Source organism: Equus asinus, chromosome 14, assembly GCF_041296235.1.
Source record: "Equus asinus isolate D_3611 breed Donkey chromosome 14, EquAss-T2T_v2, whole genome shotgun sequence".
NCBI classification, from domain to species: Eukaryota; Metazoa; Chordata; class Mammalia; order Perissodactyla; family Equidae; genus Equus; species Equus asinus.
In genome coordinates this window covers 20334947-20354928 of record NC_091803.1, presented here as the reverse complement: position 1 = coordinate 20354928, position 19982 = coordinate 20334947, and the positions used below count along the sequence as shown (strand labels likewise).

The 19982-nt window shown below is 39.2% G+C and overlaps 1 protein-coding gene across 9 annotated transcripts in view; it reads right to left on the bottom strand.

The window, feature by feature from the left end:
• The window catches only part of AUTS2 (activator of transcription and developmental regulator AUTS2), a 1153302-nt gene that overhangs the window by 1108844 nt on the left and 24476 nt on the right, over positions 1-19982 (bottom strand). The gene's annotated exons all lie outside the window — the stretch shown is intronic.

Genomic DNA, 19982 nt, shown 5'->3' with positions numbered 1-19982 from the left:
AAGCGCCTACTATTTAGCATCTAGTAGGTGCTTAATAGATACGGTCAATGAAGGAGAAAGGTTACAAGTTTGGGGTCAGCCATGGGAAGGAAGATAAGGTGACTAGTTCACAAGGCAACAGGGCAAAAAACAAGCATACAGATGAGACTGACAACACAGTAAACCAAAGAGGCACAAGTGGACCGTGGGGTGTTGAGAACTGTTTCCTATCTCCACCCTTCAAGAGTCCTGGGACAGTGTCACCCACTGGAACACAAAGCTCCATGTAACAGGCAAAAGGAGGTAGTTTGGAACCTAGCACCCAGGGTTGCAGAAGCACAGTTACCAGAAGTCAACGTGGTTTGTCAGATGCCTTCTTGCTCCCCAAGTACCTAGAGAGCAAGACAAACTCCTTTTTTAAAAAAGGTTTCCAGCTCACTCGGGAAAACCAGAGAAAGTCACAGCATCTGAAAGTCTGTAAATAGGTTTTAAAAAAAGGCTGATTCTCTAACAGTACCATGTAAATACAGGAGAGAAGATATTAACCCACAGCTCAGCTCAGTAAGCGCTGTGGAAAATGACTGATTTCCAGAAGAAGTCCTATTCACTTATTCCTTCATGAGTTCTAGCCTAAATGCTGCCCTACCTACTTATGTAACCATGTTTGAGTGATTAAGGCCTTTGCCCAACCATCCAACTTAAATAGCGCTAAGTTCTTAATTAAAACATACTATAAAAAATGATAACCAAATTCAGGTGCCACATTATTTATTTATGTAACAATTCCCCCAAGGAACTCAAGGCATTTTACAAACTTAAAATTATCTAGCAGATATTAATCTTCACAAAATTACCAGGAGAAAGACAAGAATGTAAGGAGCATAATCAATAATAGGTACCTTACCTTCACGTATACACACTTTCCTCTCACAAATCCAAGTGTGTACCACTGTAAATCTCTCTAAGCCACAGATCTAAACTAACTCAGAAAATTATAGGGTAGATTTTTTTCAGGAAACCATCCCAAACAGAAGTGGAGCTAATGACTACTCCACCACACTGAGAAAAAGTCATTAAACTTTTTTTTGCATTTTTTCTATTCTGTAATAGAAAAAAAAGAGAGAAAAGCTCCTCCCACTTCAAAGTTAAATTTTCTAGACCAACTTAAAAATACACCTTGGGGTAAAAAAAATTTAAAAAGTTACTGAATTTTAATATTCATTGTTTTTCCTAATCTCCTTGACCTAACCCTCAGAGGAGAATCTGCATTTTAAACAAACACGCTTTCCAGGGCCTGCAAAGGTATTGGTAATGTTTTATTTCTTATGCTGGGGGGATGAGTATAGGAGTTTCGAGTTTATTTTTCTTCTTTGAACCTCTTATATACATACATTTATGTATATCATTTCTTTAGTGCTCCTGATGAATTCTGTGCAGGCTGGCCAGGAATCACACTTTGGGAACCTTTCCCGGCTGCATCAGAATCTCCTGGGTGCTTTTTAAAGTAGAATCCTGTTATGGATTGAATTGTGTCCCCTCAAAAAAGACATATTGAAATCCTAATTCTCAGTACCTCAGAATGTGACCTTATTCAGAAATAGGTTTACTATAGATGTAATTAGTTAAGATGAGGTCATTCTAGAGTAGGATGGACCCCTAATCCAATATGCCTGCTGTCTTTATAAGAAGACAGCCCTGTGAAGACAGAGACGCACAGGAAGAATACTATATGACGATGAAGGTGGAGATTAGAATTAAGCAGCTGCAAGCCAAAGAACACCAAAGACTGCCAACAAACCACCAGAAGCTAGGAAGAGGCAAAGAAGGATTCCCCTACAGGTTTCAGAGGGAGCCTGGCCCTGCTGACAGCTTGACTTCAGACTTCTAGCCTCCAGCACTGAGAGAGAATATAATTTCCATTGTTTTAAGACACCCAGTGTGTGGTACTTTGTTACAGCAGTCCCAGTCCTACAAAACTAATACAAATTCCTACTAAGAAGTGTTGCAAGTGTCTGACCATCTGATCTAATTTTGAGAAGCCTGCCACAGGTTCTAGAATTCTAAGAACATTTGTGCAGGAAACAGACCTCTGAATAACCCCAATGTTTCAAAGATAAGCAAAAACTGAGTTTCACAAAGAGTCTGAAATTATCATTAAAAAAGTAAACTGTTATCTGTTAGTGACAATATTTTAGGAATACTTTACTAAAAATGAGACATAAGACAGGTATGTTTTCTAAGCAAACAGAGAAGAGAGTTCAGGGACTAACAGGGAGTATGGACAAAGAAAGACAGCCTGGCTTCTTGGCTCTGTAAGGCGCTAAGAAATACCTTCAAACACTGCTGCCCAAGTAAATTTTGAAGAATTTGTCTCTGAAACTATCCCCACTAGCCTCAGTTATTAGCCTCTGTTCCTATTTTAAAATTAAAAGGTTCAAGAGAACCCTGACCTGTGCCTGTTTTGGTGTAACCATATTTGCAAAGAGTTAATATGTGGAGGAAAGTAGTGAGGAAAAGGCTATTCTGGTTCCACTATCTACCCATCCATCCTTTTAAGTTGTCTGACTATAATCCACAGCAGACATACTTAGCAAACTTTAAAATACAGCCTCTCAACATTGTTACAATTAAGTCATTCTGAAATGTCATGAAAAGCAATCTAGTCCCATTAAAATCTTCACACTCTCATTAAAAAAGCACTTACAGACTTGAAAATGTTCCTAATACATTATTTAAAGACACAAGACATACAGGGACTAAAATCCTTGTATAAGGAAGAATAGTTAACAGCCTACTTTTAAAAAAATGTGCAAATTTGTGTCATAATTGGGTAATTGGCAAACTTCAGGCAGCAGTCAGGTTGTAAGATACTGGTTTATATGAGGCTTGGGGGGGGCCTTCCCCTCCTCTGAAATTCTAGTCCACCCAAGGACCATCCACATCAATCTCATTTTAGTTAACAGTCCCTCCTCCTTTATTCCAGGACTTCCAAGCCCAGGAAGAGGGAAGGGCAAGAGTAGAGGGAAAAGAAAAAAAATCCAGACCATTTCGGCTGACACTCCCAGGCCACTAGTCATCACTGTAAAGTCCTGACCTCTGGTTCTTTTGGTCTCCTCCCTTTCAATTAAGGGTCATTGCTATTTATATGCTGCCGTTCAGAGAACTAAATGTGTTTTTACAGCCCCTAAATCCCCTAAGGGAGCCCCAGGTTGGAAGTCTCTTTTCTACTCCTCCCTTCCCCCAATCCCCAAAAAACCCCACACAATCCTCCTTTCACTCGGGAGCTGAATTTTGAACACTGAGGGAGTCTGACACCTGACTCCTAATGCAGCTGTACAATCCCTTCAATGCAGACAGATGATGCGGCAAGCGATGGGGGATCAGGCTGACCCCAAGGGTGGGTTTCACAAATCTGAATTAGTTTAGTGTTTGTTTTTGTTTCAACGAAATTACTAAAAATGTTGACTTTGTATAAAAGATAAGATTTATGACTCCTGTTTCCTCCCTTCCCACAATGCCTTCAGCCTCGTAATCTATAAAATGAAAGGGATGGACTTCTCAAATCCTAAGATCCTCCCTCTAAATCACTTGAGTACTCCCATTGCAATTAAGTGCCAGGTCAAAAAATGACCCTCACTGCTTGATTAATTTTGACTGCAATTTTTAAAAACAAATACATTTTATGTGGCTTAAAAATACTCAAAAAAAAAACCCTATTTAAGAATCCAAGATTTGTTTTCAAGCAGAAGGAAGATGGTGAGATTTTCTCGGTTCCTTTCCCCACCACAATCCTCTTACTCACTGAGATCTCTAATATCTAATACCATGCCATTTCTGCTATAATGAATGAAACTGAATAAATAAATGTAACATGTTAATCATTCTTCTACAGTTAGTCAAGTTGTCATTCAGTGAGCACCTATTATGTGTGCTTGGAGCTTTTTGTAATTACTTCATTCTTTTTAGATAGATGTGAAAAATCCCAATTTTACCAAAGGGGAACCTAGAAAGCCAAGGCAAGTTTACCAAAGTCAGAAGATAGAAAACTGGGGAAGAGTACTGAGCCCTCTGCATCTCAACCTATGAATGAATGAATGAACAAATGAATTTTAAAAGTAAAAAAAAAAAAAAAAAGGTAAGACTCAGGAAGAAGAAAATTAAGAATTCACTATATAAGTTCCCACCATCAAAGCACTTCAAAAGCAACATTTTGCTTTCGTTAAGTGTTCCTGTTTGGCAATCAAACACTTAAAAACTGAAGGTAGTATGTTTTGGATCATCATTCTGCTCAGGAAAAAAAAAAGTCTAGGGGACCTCTACAAACAGTTATGACTAAAGCTCAATAAAGAATGGGAATGGTTGCAATTAAACACCACTCTCCCTGGCTCACTGGCTGCCAGGGGGTCACTGCCATTCTGCATCTGTACTTAGCTGTCTATCTCTTGTTATACAGAGAACAAGAGGATAGTGTAGGGAGGAGTGTGTTAATCAGCTTGGGCTGCCAAAATGAAATACCACAGACTGGGTGGTTTCAACAACAGATATTTATTTTCTCACAGTTCTGGAAGCTAGAAGTCTAAGATCAGGGTGCCAGCATGGTGAGTTTCTGGTGAGAGCTCTCTTCCTGGCTTGTAGACAGCCAGCTTCTCACTGTATCCTCAGATGGTAGAGCGATGCAGAGAGAGAGAGAGTGAAGAGCAAGGACTCAAGCAAGAGAGCAAGCAAGCAAGTGCACAAGCTCTCTGATGACTCTTCTTATAAGCGCACTAATCCCGTCATAAGGGCTCCACCCTCATGATCTCATCTAAACCTAATAATCTCCCAAAGGCCCTATCTCTAAATGTCATCACATTGGGGGTTAGGCCTTCAACATATGAATTTGAGGGGGTACAGAATTCAGTCTACAGCAGAGACATTCTTCAGATTAACTCAACGCTGCTACAGTCCTTCAACAAACACTTAGCACCTATCACCTGCAGGTGCTGTTATGGGCAAGGAGGCAAAAGAATAAACAGGCCTTAAACCCTGACTTCAACCAAAACCTGTGGACCCAAAAAAACAAGGGCACGGTACAAAAATACCATGGGCCTGAAACTTTGAGCAGAGGATTTTCAGTCAATCAATGTTTATTGAGACTGTACCATGAAGTAAGATGTTTAAGCATACATCCACAGGAAAACAGAACCAAGAAATTTTAAATATGGTTTCTTTCATATGTGTAGCTGACAAGCTTTTGAGGTGGCCCCCATGATCCTTGCCTCCTGGTGTCCGTGCCCTTGTATAATCCTCTCTCCTTGAGTGTAGGAGGAACAGTGACTTGCTTCTAACCTATAGGATACAGCAAAGATGACAGATGTACATGATTATGTGTATATGATTACACGATTACAAAAGACTGTGTTATCTGCCTCATTCTCTCCCTTGTTGGCTATAAGAAAACAAGCAGCCATGTGAGGGGATCTCAAATGACAAGGAACTGTGGGCAGCCTCTAGGAGCAGAGAGAGCCCCTAGCCAGCAAGAAAATAAGGCCCTCAGTCCCACATCTGCAAGGAAATGAATTCTACCAACAACCTGAGTGAGTTTGGTAGTGGATCCTTCCCCGGGCAAGCATTCAGATGAGACTCCAACCCTGGGCAACATCTTGACTGCAGCCTTGCAAAGGACCCAACTAAGCTGTGCCCAGACTCCTGACCCACAGAAACTGTGAAATAATAAATATACGTTGTTTTAAGCCACAAAAATTTTAAGTTGGCGGTAACATTGTTATACAGCAACAGGTAACTAACACAAAATAATTTTCTTGAATGTACTAAAGTGTCTTAAAATACTCCTTTCTCTCACAAATCAACAATTGTCTGGGATTGTGTGGAGGAGGAGGTGGGGTTATCGTTAATCTTTCAAGGAAAAGAACAGGAAGGAGCCTGAAATAAATGCCTAGAATTGTCTAATCATAAAGTTGTTAGTAATCAGAATTATATCAAATCTAACCATTGAAGACACTGAAATTCAGAAAGGTTCACTGACGCATCCAAGGATACACAATACATTCATCATAAAGCTGGGAACCTACTTCATATACACAAGGCCTTTCCAATCAAGGCAACTTCTTGTCTCAAGTGTAGATGAAAATATTCAAATATATCTATCAAGTACAATTCTTCCCATATTTAGGATAGCAAACCCAGCCAAATACAATCTTGCATCACTTAACAACAGGGATACGTTCTGAGAAATGCGGTGTTAGGCAATTTCACTGTGGTATGAAGATCATAGAGTATTCTTACACAAACCTAGATGGTATGGCCTACTACACACCTAGGCTATATGGTACTAATCTTATGGGGCCACTGTCGTATATGCAGTCTACGGGGCCACTGTCATATATGCAGTCCATTGTTGACAGAAACACTGTTATGCAGCGCATGACTATATTTCCCTTTCAGTTAAGACTTCACAGCACCTCACTAATGGTTATATATACCACATATGTAGAAAAAATGGGATGAATTTGTCCTGATTCATGGGGATAGACAAGCTTGTTTTGCTATCATTTTTTTTTTCTTCTCTTAAAAGTAAAAAATAGTGTAAGAACTATAGCCTTTTGAGAGTTCTGGGTAATATGGTTTTACTCCACGACAAGTAGTCTTATTGCTCCAAAATGGGTTAAGGAGGGAAAAAACTAAATGAACAAAGCCATTTAACCTAAACAATGTATCTACTTGTAATATATTCACTTTTCCATGCAAGTGAATCCTCCCCAGAGAATCACAGAATGTCAACATTAGAAGAGATGGTGCTAATTCTGGTCCAATCTCCTCAGTTATTGGAAGCTTAAGTAACTTGCCCAAGGTCACAAAAAGAATTAACTACAAAACCAAGTTACAGTGACTCCCAGTTTAGTTATTTCCACTGCACCACACTGGGAATCATTCTGCTCCCAAATTGCATATGGATACTAATACTGGAAAGGCAAATGTCATCAATCAACACCTTGACCTTGGGCCTCAAACACAACCACTAGTGGAGAATAGAATACTAAACTGAACTTATTCTTTGGATATTCCAGATGAGATACAGGATGTAAGACAAAGCTCCTGCAAAACCTAATGACAACAAAACGTTTATGTGAAATAAAAACACTTCATGAAGTAGAATTGTTGATCTCCTACAAAAATGTAATTGAATTCTTGAAACTTAAGTGATATAGTAATATTTAGGCATTCTGGGAGAAAAAAATGCTACTGAAAGGAGCCATACTCTTAATAATACTACCACTTTCCCAATCTATGTTTTGTATAAAACCTATTTGTATTTACCAAATTTACTTAAAATGAGTAACTTTCATAGCCCCAATGCCTTGTTCCAAGTCTAAACTAAACAGCCAACATGCACCATGTGTATTGGTACCTGTTGGCCCTGGAAATACAGGAACAAACATGATCCTGCTGTGCCCTCAAGTTAATCACATACAAAGCAGACTGTGATAAGGCCCATGACAGAGGTGTAAGCAAGGCTCTGATGGGACTACAGATGATGCAGGTAATTCTGCATCAGACAAAGTATAAAGAAGCCTAGTCATTTGAATCTTGATCTATGAGTAGAATTTTGTCTGGAACATCTAAAGGGGTTCCACTTAATTTGGTTTTGGCTTATGGTATATACAACAACCCTGTTCTAAATTGGGGAGAAAATACCATTCCTTCCTCTGTACTATTTCTGTTCATTACACGTTTAAGTACGTTATTGCTATAATCTGTTTACATGTCTGTCTCCTCCACTGGACAGCCTGCTTCTGAAGGAGCAACACAAGCTCCTTTCATCATTTCCCTGCAGTACCTGGCAGGACAGCCCTTGACACAAGTTAAAAATCTACCATTCAACTTCCATAACTGTAAAATAGCTATTAGGTCACTTGCAACTTCCTTTATCCTCTCTACCACCTAACCTTAAATCTCCAAAGATGCACAACTAGTCATTTTAAAAGGAAAAAAAACGCTACAGGTCTACCACGATTTCACACAGGGCCACCAGGAATAGTGGTTAACATACACGTTCTGTTAGTGTTGAATTAATTATTTTTACCTGACGTTGCTGCTTCTATTTATTCCATATTACTACTCTCTATACCAACTTTGCTCTTTCATGGGTCAAAGTTCTGCAGCATGTTAACAACTATTCCATGGGGGAGTGGAAAGGATAGGATTCCAAGTTCAACTAAACGTTTAGGTGGAGCCAGCGCAGTGGCACAGCAGTTAAGTGCACATGTTCACTTCAGCAGCCCGTGGTTTGCAGGTTCAGATCCCGGATGCAGACACAGCACGGCCTGGCAAGCCATGCTATGGCAGGCGTCCCACATATAAAGTAGAGGAAGATGGGCACGGATGTTAGATCAGGGCCAGCCTTCCTCAGCAAAAAGAGGAGGATTGGCGGCAGATGTTAGCTCAAGGCTAATCTTCCTCCAAAAACACAAGAAAAAAGAAAGAAATCATCCACTTTAACTCCTTTGAATTTCCTGAGACGAAAGTAAGGCCAAAGAGGTGAGGTACTTGACCAAGATCACACATGAATCTAGAAATATAGGTTAGGATTAAGAACCAAAGGTTCCCAGATATCTAAGCCTACAGGAGATAGCAAAGAGAGCAATGCAGCAGCCAACGGCTTTGACCATCCTCTACCTGGGGCTTCTCTCCATCCAGAGTCAAGGGTTTTAGGAAATCATGGTCCCCTTAGCATCTTCTCACTGCTTTCTTAAAAAGGTAAGAAGTCATTTAATCAGAGACAATTCTCTAAGCACTGTCACAACACAACTTTCATTTCAGTCATATCCAAACGCACCCTCAGAGAAGCATAGAATGACCTGGGCAACCAGGAAAACTGAGCAACAGGGTAGCCTTTGAGTGCCCTTGGGCACAACGACAGGTTTTAAGCCAACAAAACATCAAATAGTATGCTCTTTTAAAGGAATATTGGACTAAATGCTTCAACTATGATCTGAAAATGAAAAAAACAGCAGAGTGGGCATTCAGTCCTAGGTTCAGCCCAGAGAACCCTCTCTAAACTGCTGAATGAACCTGGGCCAGCAGCTAATTCTTTCCCCATCTATAAAATAAAGTGTTGGAATAGATGTTATGAAGGCCCCCTAGGGTCTCAAATTTTATGATTTTGCTGTACTTACACTGCCAACAAGGAATCTGTCATCCCTTCTCTTGGGCTATAACCAGTTCAGTTCCCTTTTGAGTCAAGATCTGCTATATTTGCATCAAGTACTGAATGTTACAGGACATAAAACAGCTAAGTACTCTCTAGGCACATTTCATTATACTTCCCTACCATTTAACATACAATAAAGAGATATACTATGAATATTACGGAACCTAAGAGTACAGTATCCCATGCTGGTCTAACCACCATGGTATCTAGTTTCTAGAACTTATAATTTTAATAAAACTCTGTAATAATTCACTAAGAAGGGGAAAAGGGTAAAGTCACAGGGAAAAATGAAAACACAGAAATGTGAAAATTTGTCTTTAATTCCCCTTTTCTCCTGGTTTACTCTACAACCAACTTTTGCTGCAGACATTATCTGGTACTGACAAACTAAAAAGTTCCAAACAGAAAACTGTATTCAGAGCTCTTTCTACAGGAAAACAAGGCATATCTGCATCCCACTGTGAATCAAAGCACAGGCTGGCGGACTGGCTGGCGGACTGGCAGCACCTGGGCCTTGGGAGAAGCCTTTGCTTTACCTGCCTCAATTCCTGGCTAAATCCCTCGTTTCTGGGGCAGGTGAGACCTTCACTTGGATCTCCAGATAAGAGGTCAATTCAATGCATTTTGACATCCAGATGGCAATACTGCTGGGAGTAAATTAAAATGTCTACTGAGAATGAAATGGGAGAGGTGAAAATACTAAAGAAAGAGAGAAAGGAAAAGAAATGTGAGTTAAGAGTATGTTGAATTTTAACAAAAACTGAGGCTGCTATTACCAGAGAATAAAAAGAGGATTTAGAAAAGCTGTCCTATTTTTGACATGAGAATTTTACTATTGATTTTAAACATAATCATACAAAGTACCATCCTGGGAAAAACACACAATCCTCGTACTATAAGAATCTGGGGGGACAGCCCCGTGGCCGAGTGGTTAAGTTCATGCGTGCCACTTCGGTGGCCTAGGGTTTCACTGGTTCAGATCCTGGGCGCAGACGTGGCACCACTCATCAAGCCATGCTGAGGCAGCATCCCACATGCCACAACTAGAAGGACCCACAACTAAAAATATACAACTATGTACCAGGGGGCTTTGGGAGGAAAAGGAAAAATAAAAATAAAAAAAAGAATCTGAGAAATACACTGATAAGAGAACTCCAACTTCTACTTGGATCATTAACTTGCTCTTGAGCAAGATGCTACTTAATCTTTCTGAGCCTCAATTTCCTCAGTTATAAAATTGCGGGGTAGAGGGTCCCAGATGATCTGAATGATCTTTTTCTTTAATCTTAACCCTCCTGAATATCTGTTCATTTATTCATTCAGTGAATAATGAGCATGTGCTATCTGTCCAAATGTATGTCCAACATTCAGACATTACAAATACAGAAAACAAGATTCAACACCAGCTCTTGAGAACTATAGCCTAGTGGTTTAGAAAAATAAAGAGAACATAAAACAATGCAGTAGAGACTCTTAAGACAAGGTATTGTGATGACTTCCCCAAGGCTACCCTTGATGGAGATGACAGGGTTTATTATCTTGCTCCTCTAGTCATGAGCTTTGCCACTTCAAGAAGGTACAAACATTTTTTTCGGATACTGGACAAAGTTATCCACTTCATGTTGTCATTTTAGTCTATTTCTTTAGGTTGGCCCTTATTCATATGAAAAATATTGTTTCAGAATCTTCTCCTGGGGAAAAACAAATCACTTGTGTCTTTTTTTTTTTTTTGGAAGATCGGCCCTGAGCCATCATCTGTTGCCAATCTTCCTGTTTTCCTTTTTTTTCCCCTTCCCAAAGCCCCAGCACATAGTTGTATATCCAAGTTGTAGGTCAATTCTAGTTCTTCTATGTGGGATGCCACCACAGCCTGGCTTGATGAGCGGTGCGTAGGTCTGCACCTAGGACCCGAACTGATGAACCCAGGGCCACCGAAGGTGAGCAAGTGAACTTAACCACTCAGCCATGGGGCCAGCCTCCACTTGTGTCTTAATGAAGAAGCTACTTCCTTTTTTATTCTATACCTTTCAAATCAAAACAACATATCATTATTAAAATAAGCAAAATTCTATTGTACTATATGAGGTAAGCTGGCTTCTTTCACTTGATACTGGGAACAGAAGATCTATAAGGTTGACATAAATTTTATGAGCAACAGTGAAAGCACTGAGAAAGATTTAAACCCTTTCTATACTGCACTCTTTTTTTTTAATTTTTTTTTTAAAGAGTGGCACCTGAGCTAATATCTGTTACCAATCTTCTTTTTTTTTCCTTCTTCTTCTTCTCCCCAAAGCCCCCCAGCACATAATTGTATCTTCTAGTTGTAGGTCCTTCTGGTTGTGCTATGTGTCCTGTCCAAGTAACTCAGTACCTAGGAATTTATCTATCACAAGTAATTAAAAAATTTAACAAAGATTAAGTAACAAGAATATATATCAAAATGCTAGTTATAATATCAAAAACCTGGAATGAGCTTAAGTGTCTAATAACAGACTGGTTAAATATGCTTTGGTACATCCACACAACAAGACTACTAAGCAGTCATTTAAGATGTTGTAGGACAACGTTTTATGAAATGACAAGATGTTTCCAACTTATTAAGTAGGAAACAAGTAGATTACAAATCAGTTTATATAGTGTGATCCCATTTTTGTAAGAACAGAACATATAAAACATTTATACACACAGATGCATGCATTCTCTTATATGGGGGAAAAGTACAGAAAGACAAATGGCCAGGTTGTGGTTTTTCTCTTAGTATGAAGATGATACATGATCTTTATTTTCTTTCTTGCTTATCTATCTAAATCTTCCAATTTGTCTACAATAATATATGTGGCTTTTGTCATTTTCAAAGTTTTTTAAATTAGAAAATTAAAATAAACACACAGCATTTTAGTGCTAGACTTGGTAGAAAGGAAAGAAAACACGGCTTGTCCATACCAAGAGAGAGCCCTTGTGTCCTGCCAAAGATAAATGTAAATTGTTTGTCTGTCTCTGCTACAACCAGTTCAATTAGCATCAAAACAAAGGCTCTAAAGAGGCCACGCACACAGTCTATGGGCAGAAGTCTAACGGAGCTAGTTGTAAATTAATTACCTAATGTTGTCAAAATGGGCAAAATAAGAATTCATGCCCTCCACAGAGCAACCTGAAGCCAATCCTAAAGGTAAGCAAGAGACAAATGTTGGTAGCGGCAAATGTTCAGTTTTGTAAAATGCAGTGACAAAGGCTTTCCAAGACATTGCTGATTCATGACAGATTTCCTTGCCAAGGCTTGATTTGTTAACGTCCCCTCCTCCAAACAATTTAAGTACCTCCTTTGGCAGAGAAAATGATGCATTTCCATTCTCTCTTAATCCTTAAGACTTTAGTTCTGAGACGAATGAATCAGTGCCAAGTGTCTGAAGAGACAGGACGTTGCATTAGCGCCAGAACATTAATCCACGGTGCCCTCTGGTACTTCGGGGCTGAAGAATTCACTTCAGCTTTCCTAGTACGACTGACCCCCACATACACACCTGCACCCCCTGCTTTTTCCCCCCCAAAACCTCTTGTTACAAAATATCCATTTACTGTAACGATGCATCACCAGGCTAGGTCTAATTGCATTTAACTGGAGACCTATTATCACACCCAGGCACACTTTCAGCCATCACAAAATACATTCAATCTCAAAACTGGCAGATGGTGGAGCCCTATGGCAAGTAAAACATGAACATCTTCCTTAAAGATGTCACTTAAGTGACTTGAAATGAAAACCTGTATATTCCAAATGAATGAACTCAACTCTCATTGTGATTTGCAAACACACAGGCAATAAGGAAAACACCAAGACGTCGCTTTTAAGTGACCTTATACCTTTAAGAGCTCAGATTATGAGAAGAGACCTAGATATCTGGAGGATTGGATAAACTTAGTTTCCTTCCAATTCAGTACACATGATGACCACAGGATTAAATACTAAGTAAACAGCACCCAAGATTGAGTTCTTTAAAAAGAAAAAGAATTTAAGGAGCAATCTGGACTTTGAACCGTAACTAGATTTACTCAGAGCATTTTGCCTTGAAAATCACATAATCACAGTCTCTTTGGGATGGAGGGACCTCAAAGGTCACTAAACCCTGATGTTAACCCCCATTATAATAATCCAGGTGAGTGATAAATGAGCCTGTTGGAATGCCTTCAGCAACTGAAATTAAAGACCTTGAGATAGCACTATTAGAAATCTATTCTTTTTATAAAGAATGCCAAATTGTGCCTCCAATGGGAGTAGGAATGACCACTTGGATCTAAATTCCTCTCTTGAAATCAACTCTGTAAATACTTTAAGGTAGCCACCATGTACCGCCTTGTCTACACAGGAAACATTCCCAGGTCCACTTCTCACACAGCACGGTTTATGATGAATCCCTTCACAGTTCTGACCTCTCTCCCTTAAGCCTAAAAATCCTGATTTTTCAAGGCAACCAATGACAGTCTTGTGTTCATTAAAAGCCTCCAATATTCCCTCTACCCAAATACAGCTGATAAGACTATATTTGACTTGGACGGGTTATGGGTGATATCTATTTGATGAGCAGACATCTTTCAGTGATCAAGTCTCTGGTAAGGTCTCCTTTCTTTTTAAAAGCAATAACTTACAAAAACTTCTCTCAAGTTTCACTCCATTTAACATTTTCCAAATGAAAATTAAATTTTGTGGCTCTACCATAAAATTCTCTTTTTAACTGCAGAATTCTAAATACTTAAGATTTTAAAGAACTATACAATATGAGCTGGCTCAGCTGTATGAGAAAATTTAAAAAAAAAAAAAAAGAATATAGAATAAGCCTAAGGGACAGACCTGAGAATCCATTTTTACATTTCTACCTTTCTAAGCATGTACTGAGTTCTAACTCCAGATTTATTCCATCTTCTGGTCTCTTAGGAATCCAAAACTCAAAGGTAAACAACACATCCAATTAATCAAATATTTACTGAGGGTCTATTATGTGCTCAGTATGCTAAATAATGGCAAGACTATACAGACCTAGAACAATCACTGTCCAGTAAGTTAAAATCTACTTAGGGAGATAAAATATTTACTTTAAAAAAAAAGAATGAATAATGCAAGGTTTCATATATATAAAAGTTCAAAATAAGTGATAACAACATTTGAAGAGCCTAAGAAGACATTACAAGACTTCAGTGACAATGAAAGCCTCTAACTCCCTCCTAGCTTCAAAGAAACTATATCCTGGGGCCGGTGCTGTGGCCGAGTGGTTAAGTTCGCAAGCTCCGCTTTGGCAGCCCAGTTCAAATCCTTGGCACAGACATGGCACTGCTCATCAAGCCATGCTGAGGTGGTGTCCCACATGCCACAACTGGAGGGACCCACAACTAAAAATACACAACTATGTACCGGGGGACTTTGGCGAGAAAGAGGAAAAATGAAATCTTTAAAAAAAAAAAAAGAAACTATACCCAAATAAATGGCCAAAGATTCACCTATTAATAACATTTATTTCTATTGACTGCCCTCTTTCAAATCTATCCAGTCCTAAAATGTAGCATTACCAGAGCTATAATATTTGAATAATTTCTGTTCTCCCAAAAAACCTATGAAGTCGCAGGAAGAGAGGAGGAGAAGAAGGAGGGGAGGGGAGCGGAGGCAAGGAGAGGCGAGTAGAGAAAGAAGAATCTTAATTAAAAGTGAATTACAAAGTTATCCTTGGGATAAGAACATTATAAGTATGGGGTTCTAGTACTTTGCTAAGCAAACCTTCTGCAGCAGTTCAAGATGGACCTCTCTAATATCTAATTCTGTTCGGTGATGAACAGTGTTATGGGGATTTTAGGAGCTGAGGAAGGATGAGCCAGCAGTACAGCTGGAAAATTATTTTGGAATTAAGCAATTCAATGGACATGCTGGGGCTAGAATGAAACAAAAATAAGACAATTAGTCTTTACGCATATCCATGGGGTGAAAATTGTTATCCACAATTTGGCTAATTATAAACTGTAAGAAAACTGGAGTGGACCTTGCGCATGCTATCCTGGTTAAGAAGTTCTTCCATCAGACTGACTACTGGGCTGTTTTACTGTCAGCAGCTCTTTAACATTAAATTTGATACAGTTCGCCATAAAGCTATTTTCTATATCCCTTGGTCTTGTTCTGACCACGACACAGGTGCTACATTATTTTTTCTTCTTCTTAAATATTTTAAATGGGGCAGAAAACAGGTGCAATTCTCAAACTGCTATTGCCTCTCAAAAGGTCAAAAACATTGTAGGTTGCAACAGAAACACTGCCCTCCTTCCAATGTTTTCAGAACAGCTGTACAAGTGCTGGACCTTGGTTCTTAACCTTTTATGGGTCACTGACCCCTTAGAGAATCTGATGAAAGCTAGAAAAACGTGTGTACACAAAATCTTCTGCCCGTGACTTTTGGGAAGTTTGTGAATCCTTAACGCTCAACCAAAAGTTAAAAACTTCTAAGCCAGACTGTGAACCCCAGGGGGCAGGGATTGTGTTCTAACTCTCCCTTCTATGCCCAGTTCTTAAAATAACCACTGCCCCATGAGTAACCAACTCTCACCTACTCAAGACATGGATAAAGGGATAATAATAAATGGATGGATGAAAAATACAACATTACAGTTCTCTATCTTAGTCGCTTCCAGATATGATTAAGCAAAGAATCACTCGCAGTGCTCTTCAGAAGAGATTCCTGGGCCCCATCCTCTGACAGATTCAGATTCAGTAGGCTTTGAGTCGTACTCGGGAATCTCTATTTTTACAAAGGTCTATGATGATTAGGGAACCAAGGATGTACCTTAACTTAACTTAGTGGAAGAAAATGTAAATTTTTTTTCCCTAATGTGTTGTTAAAGAAGGATATACAAATCCACGTGTTGTACAAACAGAAAAAAAGGAAGTGTGTCAGTTGTTCCAAGTGGGCCTGACAAACTACTAAGTGCTAGAGTTTAAAATCTTGATACTAAAAAAATCTGATTAGTGTATTTGGTGCTTTGTTTGTTTTGTTTTTCCTGAAAGGTCATGCTGTGATTCACAAGCAGACATTTACTTGTGGCTAGTTTACAGCAAAAGGTTTATTAGCACAGCTGCCAGTGAGATCTCCACATCATTAGAAACACCACTTTGCTAAACTTTCCTGACAAGTTTTGACTCCACAGACTCAAATCACAAAATAGGAATGAATCTGCTCTAACTGCGAAGAAATTCTTAACCTGGACAACACTTTGTTTCACAATAAAAATATGTTCTGTTTTGAAGGTAATGCCATGCAACACCTTCAAGGGTATAAAACTATGCCCAATTTGTAAGACCTGGTGATTAAGAGACTGGGCTTAACCTACCTGGATCAAGTGCCTCAACTTCCACTTTCCTACAAGACTGAAATTTTAAAAATCCTGTTCCCCTTCTCATTCCTATTTTCTACAGCTCAATGAGATTGTTCACTCCTTCCTTCTGTCACACAATAAACGATGCTAGGCTATGTGCTGTGTATTCCAACCCCCTGCAAAGTACGAGGTGAAAACCACAGACAGCAGATCCCCTGCGCTTGTGTTGCTAACAGTCTACTGTCCAAGGTTATTTTAGGAAATTACTTCATGAAAACAACCAATTCCTTACCGAAGCCACTACATCTCAGACAGATGACAACCTGATGAGTTTAGAGAAAGAATCAGGATTGTAGTCTCTACTGAGAAGTCAGGGCACATCTCATGATAACATCTTCCTCACCCTCAGCAACATGGCATGTGTGCTGAAGAGAACCAGAGCCCAGGGGATTTTAGAGGCTGGCTTCCAGCCCAGGCCCAGCTTCCTGTGTGACCCCTGGTTTGAACCAATTAATAAGAATCCCACCTAGCGCTGGTTGAGAGCCAGGTACTTAACATGCATTACCTGTAAGTACTTCACATGCATTATCTTCAAAACCACCCTGAGGAGAGGTAGAACTAGAGCACCATGTTACAAATAATAAAACACGCTCAGACAAGTTAGATAAGGTGACATATCTTGTACCCAGTGAGACCAAGATTCACACATAAGTCTGAGTCCAAACTACATAAGAAATGCATCGACTCAAAAAAATGTACAGACTCAAAGTTTTCTCCAACCTCTAACACTGTGCAAGTCCATGGAACAGAATGTCGTCTTCTCACATTACAGATCCTGAGGCCCAGAAGTAAACTGCCTTGCTTGGAGTAGTGAAAGAGCATAAAATAGTCACCTCCAAATTTTTAGTCCAAACTAAGCTCATCATCATGCTCCCTTAGCTTCTCACACACTACTATACTCTCTCCCTATAAAATGGAGATAACCAACCTTTTTCAAAGGGTTCTTATAGAACATACAAACCAAAATGAAATGGTTTATATCAACTTAAAGGAAACGTGACTAAGGGGGTCTGGCCCTAGATCTACACTGCTCCAGGACTTCAGGCAGGTTACTGAACATCTCAGGGCCTTGGCTTCCTCCTCTGTAATGGCGACAATAAGAGTGATAACTTCAGACTTATGACAATTAACAGTCCCAGAACATGGTAAGTGCTCAACAAATGTTATCATCATCATTATTATAAACTTCCTCTAAATTAAACTGTCTGCGATCTGGTACCTTAGGAACAGACAAGTCTCATTATTGCTGAAGACTACAGAAAATATCTTTTATAATTTATTTACCACAACCTAGTTGTTCACAAATACACTTTTTAAACTAAGAATTAAAAATAAAAAAGATTAAAAAGTTCCCTCTCTCCACTGGTCTAATTTACCCACTATAAACACAGGTTCCAAGCATACATCAATTAAAGAACAGTTGCTGGTGGTGCCGTGCTCTCTGCAGCCTTTCACACCTCGGGAGAACGTGCATAAATAGTCTTCTTGCTTCAGAGAGCTGTTCTGAGAATAAACACTGTAAATGCCCTTTGTAATCTTTTGACAATGGTGCTACATAAGCACAAATTACTGTAGGCATTATAAATTAAGTATGTGGTTACACATGACAATACAAGAAATGCCTGAAACATCTTTCTGTTCCTCAGCATCCAATTAAATTACCATTTCCCCTAAGAAAGAATTCTCTGTTGCATTACCCCACAAAAATGACACCACCATGGACACCACCACCACCACCTAACATGTTCACTATGTGCTATACACTGTCATAAGCACCGTAATAACTCATTTGATCCTCACAACAATCCTGCATTACTATTTTTCCATTTTACAGATGAGGAAACTGAGGTAAGAGGACATGAAGCTGATAAATGACAAAGCTGAGGTGCAAACCCAAGTAATGGGGCTCCAGAGCACCTGCTGTTAATCCACAGGGCACCTCCACAACCAGGGTTTCTCTTCACAACCACCCTCCTCTTGCTCTTAATCCACAGGATACCACAGCCTCCAGAAGTAAATTCTCTCTTCATAACCACCATCCTTGCCCAACAGAAATGTACCTGTGCCTAATAACACTACTGCTTTCAAGATTTCAATGCTGATTACTAAAGAATCTGGTTTAACTGCTCTGGTAACCAAGAGTTTCTATGGGGATAGGTCCGCTTTAGGACTCTGTATTTACACAACCCCATTCCTTCTAAACATAGTGTTGGTGCTCAAGAAAATGATGAATTAAGTAAGTAAATGAGTGTTACCATTGAGCATCTTATCATTCAAGAGGACTCAACTCTTTTTATACTTTTTATATTGCACTTTAATATTAACCTGCATTTAGGGGTTAATGTTTTGCTTTTGTTTTCTTTCTAAACAAAAATAATCTTATTTTCTCTGCTCAGGCAATACATTTCATTAATTACTAATTCAACAGACAAAAGAAAAACAGGCTATTCAGCTGTCAGATCACGCAAGACCTTTTCAATACTTCAGTCTCATGGAAATTTTTTAAGCAGAATTTTTTTTTTAATCCCATTTCTGTTTTAATGACTTAAAAAAAAAGAAACTGCCCTTATGGGGGAAAGGAGCATATAAAAGGTAATAAACATTTAATGATCCAATAATTGGTTCTATCAGAGCAATCACTGTTCAGTAATTAACTTCTTTCGGCTTGTTCACTTGATATTTTGAACACCTTTGACAGGCCTGGAATTATCCATATTATTTATATCACCAGCTAAAACCTTTTGGAGGAGCCCAAAACACAACAAAGTTTCCAATCACCTGTATTCATCTTGCTACCTTTTCAATGTGGTCTTATAAAAAGCCATCTGATTAGCAAAACCAAGAGCATCCTAAGCCCTCGGCATGCAGTGAGAACGAAAGGACTCCAAATGACACTACTGCTAAACTGTGGGGGCTGTGGACATGGCAGCAAGGAGGGGTTAAAGGAAAATACAACAGAAAATTAGAGCTTAAAAGATAGCAAAAAATAATTAAATTGCACCGCCAGGAAAGAATACAGTGAACAGCTGGTATGTTGTAACTAGGCAAAATTACAATTAAGCTCAGGTTAACATCATTTCCAACTAATTACCTATAGTCAGTTGAAAGAGACACACACTAAGAGACTTCACTTTACCTACTCCAACAGTTTTTCCTACTTACGAGTCTGTCATCCACAGAGCTACAAGGTTCCTCACAATTTTTTTAATGCCACAGCTATAGAAGGGGACCCATTTCATTTCTGTTAAAGGGTTCCCCTCTTAGCAGTAGATGTTAGGAGCTACTAACATTTCAACACCTCCCTTTGGTCACACACCTCTCCACAGGACACTTCCTTCACACCAAAATAATGTTCATAGTGTCTCTCTAGAAACCTAATTTCTTA